We start from the raw sequence: 7,412 nt of genomic DNA on the forward strand, positions 1-7,412 counted from the left end.
GAGACAGTGTAATAAACTATTTGTGAAGCTACGCATCCAGGATAAGACCTTCAATTTTCAATTAGACACTGGTGCGTCTGTGACTCTCATAAATAGTGCTACGTATGCGGCTATCGGCCGCCCTCAACTTTCAGCGGCGAAACATTCTTTGGCTACTTATAGTGGAGAACGAATTCCTGTGTTAGGTGTATGTAGCGTGCCAGCCACATTCCGTGGCAATACAAAAACAGTTTCATTCACAGTGCTCCGCGCTACAGACAGTGTAAACATTTTCGGATTAGACTGTTTTGACTTGTTTGGCCTGTCTATCCAAGACAATGTGTTGCAAATTGATTCTGTTGTTGTTCCTCAAGACAGCATAACCAAGTTGTGTAAACGATACAGTGACGTATTTAAAGACGAACTGGGTTGTGCTGCGAACTTTGCCGCTCATATTACGTTAAAAGATAATGCTCAGCCTCGATTTTGTCGTGCTCGTCCAGTGCCTCACGCCCTCCGGGCACCTGTAGAAGATGAACTTCGTCGTTGGCAAAACAACGGTGTTATTCAACCCGTTTCAGCGAGCCAGTGGGCTTCTCCCTTAGTTATTATAAAGAAACCGTCTGGCAAGTTACGTTTGTGTGCTGATTTTAAGTCGACAGTGAATCCTCAGACTGTCATTGATTCTTTTCCTTTGCCTAGACCGGACGAGCTGATGGATAAGTTAAGGGGAAGCTCGTTTCTTTTCCAAAATTGATCTCCGTGAAGCATATTTGCAATTGCCCCTCGACGAGCAATCACAACAGTATTTTGTCGTAAACACGTCGTTGGGGTTGTTCCGTTTTCTGCGTTTGCCTTTTGGTTGTGCGTCAGCTCCAGCTGTTTTTCAGCGTTTTTTGTCACAACTTCTGGCTAATGTGCCATCGTGTTGCAACTATTTAGACGATATTGTTGTGTCCGGTCGGACGCCTGCTGAACATTTCCGTAATTTGGAGTGTTTGTTTAAAGTGTTGTCTCAGGCAGGCCTACGTTGCAACATCGATAAATGTTCATTTTTCCTTACGGAGCTGGAGTATCTGGGACATGTTATTAATGCTCAAGGCATTCATCCCTCCCAGTCACATTTAGCAGCTATTCGTGATTTGCCCGCCCCTCGCAATCTGCATGAATTGCAAGCAGTTCTTGGCAAATTGACATATTATATTAGGTTTATACCTAATGCATCACAGATTGCTGCACCGTTGCATCGTCTCCGCCGTAAGAATGTTCCGTTTGTGTGGTCAGCTGATTGCCAATCAGCCTTTCAGCAGCTTAAAGAGGCTTTATTGAATGATCGTTGTCTGGTCCATTACGACCCTCACAGGCCTCTGGTGTTAGCTTGTGATGCCTCTTCTTTCGGCCTCGGTGCTGTGTTGTCTCACCGAGTCGGTAACACCGAACATCCTATTGCGTTCGCATCTAAATTGCTCAACAAAGCTCAGTGTAATTATAGCCAATTGGACAAGGAAGTGTTGGCTATTGTGTTCAGTGTCACAAAATCCCATCACTACCTCTATGGTAGACCCTTCTATTTAGTAACAGATCACAAGCCCCTGACGTCGCTGTTTCATCTGTCTAAACCAGTTCCTCAGCGGACAGCTCAGAGACTACAACGTTGGGCTCTTTTGTTATCACAATACCAGTATGAGATACTGTATCGCCCTACAGCTCAGCATGCAAACGCTGACGCGCTTTCTAGATTGCCGATTGCTGCGGATGATGTCTTCGATTCCTATGAAGACTCTTGCCATCAGATTGACGCCGATGAGCATCAATCCCTCCGGGATTTTCCGATTGATTATCGTCAGGTGGCACGTGAGACAGCTACGGATCCTCATCTGAGTTTACTATTATGTTTTGTTCAACGTGGTTGGCCGTCCAAGGCAAAGGACATATCGGATCCTGTGGTTCGTCGCTATTATCCGCAACGTCATCTGTTGTCTGTTTCGCACGGAGTTTTGCTGTTACGCACCGAGAATGACCAGCTTCATGTAGTGGTTCCCCAAGTGCTCCAATCCAAGGTCCTCGACTTGTTGCATCAAGGTCATTGGGGAGTGGTCCGTACCAAGCAGCTTGCCCGCCGTCATTGTACACGGATCTGCATTGATAAGCAGATTACGCAGATGTCTACAGATTGTTCGACGTGTGCCGAACACCAAGCTGCTCCGCCTCAACGCTATTTTGAGTGGGCACGCCCTGCCGGTCCCTGGCAGCGAGTGCATATTGATTTCGCTGGTCCATATTGGAATTCTCGTTGGCTCATCGTGATAGATGCATTTCGTAATTTTCCGTTTGTTGTGCCCATGCAGTCTACAACGTCTGCACAAACTATACAGGCGTTGACTTCAATTTTTTGTATTGAGGGTCTTCCAGAAGTTTTAGTGTCTGACAATGGTCCACAATTTACCTCTGCTGAATTTGAACGTTTTTGTTCTGCCAATGGCATTCGCCATGTTCTTACTCCGCCGTTCCACCCTCAATCGAATGATGCAGCGGAACGTTTTGTACGCACATTCAAGGATCATATGGACCACCTTCGTGCTACGCACTCTCATCAGCAGGCCCTCATCACGTTCCTGTCGTCGTACCGGACCACGCCACGCGACGGCCCTTCGCCTGCGGAGCTTCTCCACAGCCGTCGTCATCGCACCCTACTACGGTTGTTGCACCCCCCGGATCGACCCGCCGCTTCTGAGCATCGCACGCGTTTTCAGCGCAACGACGCCGTTTTTTTCAGAGTTTATCACGGTCGCCGTCGTTGGGAACGTGGTACCGTGATAAGTGTCCAGGGTCGCGGTGTTTATACTGTTCAAGGTGCTACTGGGGTGCACAGGAGGCATCAGAACCAGTTGCGCCGCGCTGGCCGCCCGGATTCTGCCGCTCGTTCTTTGTCCACAGATTTAGTCCGCGGCGGGTTCCAGCCGCGCCTTCCGACTTCGCTGCCGCCCCCAGGGCAGCAGCAGCAGCCGTCGCCGCTACCACGCCGACAGCCCGTCCCGTTGATGCCTCCCGCGCAGCTTCCTCCGGGAGCGCCCCAGCTGGTCGCTCCGGCGCCTGCGGTCCCTCTTCAGTCGCCGCCGCCTTCGGAGCTGATGGACGTCGACCCCTCAGCCGGGCCGCCTTCCCAAGCGGTGGCTGTGCAGCCTGTCCTGCAGCCGCTTTCCTTGGGCACCCCCAAGGAGTCTGACACCGCAGCGACTTGTCCGGCGCCCGCTCAGCAGCCGTCGACGCAGCGTCAGGAGACGCTGCCTCTCTTCGTGGGTCCCGACGCCCCGTCGCGTCCAGTACCAGAAGCTGCGCCCGTGGTCACAGGCGTGCACCCTGACCTCGGTTTTCAGTCGGTGTTTCCCGGGGCCCCGCGCAGCCAATGCTGGGGTGCGGACCGGGGACTGCCACCGACAACAGTCTCCGCCCCGGTCTCTTCTGCTACGCCTGCGGCCCGACCCCTCCCCCGCCGTCGACGCTCGCCACGTCATTATTCAACGACGGTGCGGCGATTTGGGGGGGAGGAGTGTTATGTCCTAGCCAGTAATGCCACCCGAGCCCGCTGCCAAAAGGTTGGCAGCATCAAAGTCCGGACGCCGTCCGCATAAGGAGCGCCAGCGAGACAGCAAATCGCCGCAAGTCTGCGCGCGCCACCGCTGGCTTCTGGGTTCTTAAGCGCTGGAGTCGCGAGCGCTAGGACAGTTCTGCATTCGCTGCTCAGTTGTGTACTCGCCACCGAATTGTGTACTTGCTAGTCAGTTGTGTGTTCATCGCAGCAGAGTTGTTGTTTGTCGTCAGCCGACGCTGACCTAGCCGCTCCGACTCGAGCTAGACAGATTTCTGTAGACACCGAGTTCCCTACTGTGTTTCTGTATCTTCATGAATAAAGATAAGTACCGACTTTTATTTAATCTGAGTGTTTTGGGCTTTCATCTTTCTGTTCACTGTTCCAGCGGACCGGTCGGCCCGCTATTAAAAGTGTGGCGGTGACTTCGTAAGCCATTTCTACAGCCAAGTGTTTGTCGCTACGAACACCGCCACAAAACCAACCTCTTCATGGGCCGCATGGAAGAGGCTTTCCTGAAGACCCAACAGCTGCTTCCCCTGGCCTGGTATAGGTCTATAGATGATATCTTTGTGATCTGGACTCATGGTGAAGAAACACTCCTTAATTTCCTCCATAACCTCAATTCCTTTTCAAATCTGAATTTCACCTGGTCCTTCTCCAAAACCCAAGCCACCTTCCTGGATGTTGACCTTCATCTTGTTGAAGCTCACATCCACACCTATGTTCACATCAAACCTGCAAACAAACCACAGTACCTTCACTTTGATAGCTGCCATCCATTCCACATCAAACGCTCCCTTCCCTACAGCCTAGGTATTCGTGGCAAACGTATCTGCCCCAGTGACAAATCCCTCAACAATTACACCAATAACCTGACCAGTGCTTTCCTCTCCCGCAACTATCCTGCAGACCTTGTCCACAAACAGATCTCCCGAGCAATACATTCCTCCCTGTCCAACAACAATGTTCCTACCTCCAAACCACACAGAAGCATCCCCCTTGTCACCCAATATTATCCTGGCCTCAAATACATCAACAAATTACTCCACCAGGGATAAGACTTTCTCAAGTCAAGCCCTGAAATGAGATCATCCCTGGACAATATTCTCCCCACACCACCCAGAGTTGCCTTTCGTCATCCCCCTAACCTCCGTAACATCCTTGTCAAACCCTACAATATTCCCAGACCACCTTCTCTACCCAGTGGTTCCTACCCTTGTAACCGACCCTGCTGCAAAACCTGCCCCATGCATCCTCCCACAGCCACCTACTCCAGCCTCACTACTGGTAAAACATACACAATTCAAGGCAGGGCCACATGTGAAACAACACGTCATTTATCAGCTGACATGCCTGCACTGCACAGCCTTTTACATTGGTATGATGACGACTAAACTGGCTGACCGCCTAGGAGATGTCCAATACCCAATAGCAGAGCATGCCCTCCAGCATAATTCTAGGGACCTAGGAACCTGCTACACTGTACGTGCCATTTGGCTTCTCCCACCCAACACCAGTCCTTCGGAACTGCGGAGATGGGAACTTGCACTCCAACACATCCTTTCATCCCGCCATCACCCTGGACTGAACCTACGTTAACCAACCTCACTCCCATTTACTCTTCAGTCTTCTCCCCTTTCCCTTTCCTCTTTAGCCATTCATACATCTTTTCATCCTATATAGTTGTGTTTATCTTTATACTATATACCTCTTTACTTCTGTATGCATCCTCTTTGGTTGGAAGCTGGCACAGTACTTACAGTAGAATATCTTTGGCTTCCCTCTGACACTCATGCCTCCATCTTTGCTACTCTCCATGTTTACCTTTCCCCTGTTGCTTCATAACCTGGGTTGTCAGTAACTGAATCCACTTTCCCTTCTTCCCCTTTTTTCCCCTCTCTCCACCCTGATGAAGGAACCAAGTTCCGAAAGCTAGGATAAAAAATTTTGTGTTCTGTTTTGTGTATGTATCGGCTGTACTGAGCTGAGGTAAGTACTGGCCAGCCCCTCTATCTCTTTGTAAATATTTTACCCAAGAGGACGTCATCATCATTTAATCACACAGTAAAGCTGCATGCTCTCGGGAAAAATTGTGGCTGTAGTTTCCCCTTGCTTTCAGCTGTTTGCAGTATCAGCACAGCAAGACTGTTTTGGTTGATGTTACAAGGCCAGATCAGTCAATCATCCAGACTATTACCCCTGCAACTACTGAAAAGGCTGCTGCCCCTCTTCAGGAACCACACATTTGTCTGGCCTCTCAATATACACCCCTCCATTGTGTTTGGACCTACAGTATGGCTATCTGTATCGCTGAGGCACACAAGCGTCCCCACCAACTGCAAGGTCCATGGTTGATGGAGAACTGAATATATAGTGAGAGACTGCTAAAGCTGCAATATTTCCCTTCATAGTCAGCAATGTTAAATCTGCCATTTAGTGGAGTCACAGTCAATGAATGCTAGAAATCTGAGAGAATTCAGTAATGAATGAAACATCTGTACCCTGATTACAGGAGGGAGCAAGTGGTCCCCCTCTCCCCTTTTGTGGATGCCAATGTGGACATCAGTATTCCACATCCATTCCTTACAAGGTGAAACTTCAACATTTGGACCATAAACAGAGTTCATGATTATTTGTAACCTCTAAAAACCACATTACTGAAATTCACTCAACATCAAGTACACATCAAACCATCTCAGAAGCAACAGGAATTTTAAAATACCTGAATGTTGATAGTTTCAGTTTCAATTAGAGGTTTTTCATCACATTATATCTAATGTTCAGATATGTTATAACAAAATGCAGTCTCAAGAAATTAATTTTTTGAAGTTGATGAATATATAACAAATTTCAAAACTGCTATTTTAATACCAAAAAATTCAAAGTACAGAGAGAATTCTTCAAAGACTATCAGGGCAGAAGTTAAGGAAGTGAGTGACTGTATGTGAGTTTGATAATCTTCCACCAGAGACTTAGAGGCTGCTAAATTGTTCAACAAAAATGCATCATTTGCTTTAAAGAATGAACATCCTCTGAGAACTGAAGCATATTCCTTGATTGACAAAGAAAAGCTTGAAACTGAACTAAATGTATTCTATTGTAAGTCTGATATTCATAAGTGTTGCAAATTCATTGAGCTGCTAAAACTTATCTTGAAAAGTACTCTTACAAAGGGGATGTTTTAGTAAAATAATGAACTGATAAAAATCCTCTTGACAGTTCCCATGACTACATTACAGGCAGAACGCTGCTTTTCAACATTGAAAAGAAAGTAAAAATTTTTAAGAAGTGCTGAGAATTCAGAAAAATGAAATGCGTTTGTGCTATTTTCAATTGAGAAAAATTTCCTCATTTGTTATCTCAAGATCAAGGACAAAATTGTTGATCTTTTTGTACAATTCAAAACAAGAAGAACAGATTTCTTTTTAAATGAATAGATCAAGTTTGAACTGTAACAATTTAGTAAGTAAAATGTTTGATTTTGTTCTTTTGGGATTTTATCAAGTTTCTGGATAAATATCCTTTTTATATATGTCCATTTACACAATTTTCTAGAGCACAGCCCCATTTTTTTTTTAGCTACGAGCCACCACTGCATGCAAGGGAGCAAATTTCTTCACTTCTTTTACTATGAGGTGTGTAAAGTTGAGGCCAAGCTTGTTGCTTTATCTGCCACTCCTCCATATGTTTTATCTTTTTTTGCTTTACTCTCAGCTCATATTTTGCTCTCAGTAGACTTCATACCATTCAACAAGTTCTACAATTCTTCCTCGCATTCACAGAAAATGGCAATACCACCAGCGTATCGTAGCACTTATATTCTTTCATCTTGGATTTTAAT

At 47.0% G+C, this 7,412-nt stretch overlaps 1 pseudogene; it reads left to right on the forward strand.

Moving 5' to 3' along the window:
- Positions 1 to 7,008, forward strand: part of LOC124788587 — a 34,117-nt pseudogene extending 27,109 nt beyond the window's left edge.
- Positions 7,009 to 7,412: the final 404 nt, after the last annotated feature.

Source organism: Schistocerca piceifrons, chromosome 3, assembly GCF_021461385.2.
Source record: "Schistocerca piceifrons isolate TAMUIC-IGC-003096 chromosome 3, iqSchPice1.1, whole genome shotgun sequence".
Taxonomy (NCBI): Eukaryota; Metazoa; Arthropoda; class Insecta; order Orthoptera; family Acrididae; genus Schistocerca; species Schistocerca piceifrons.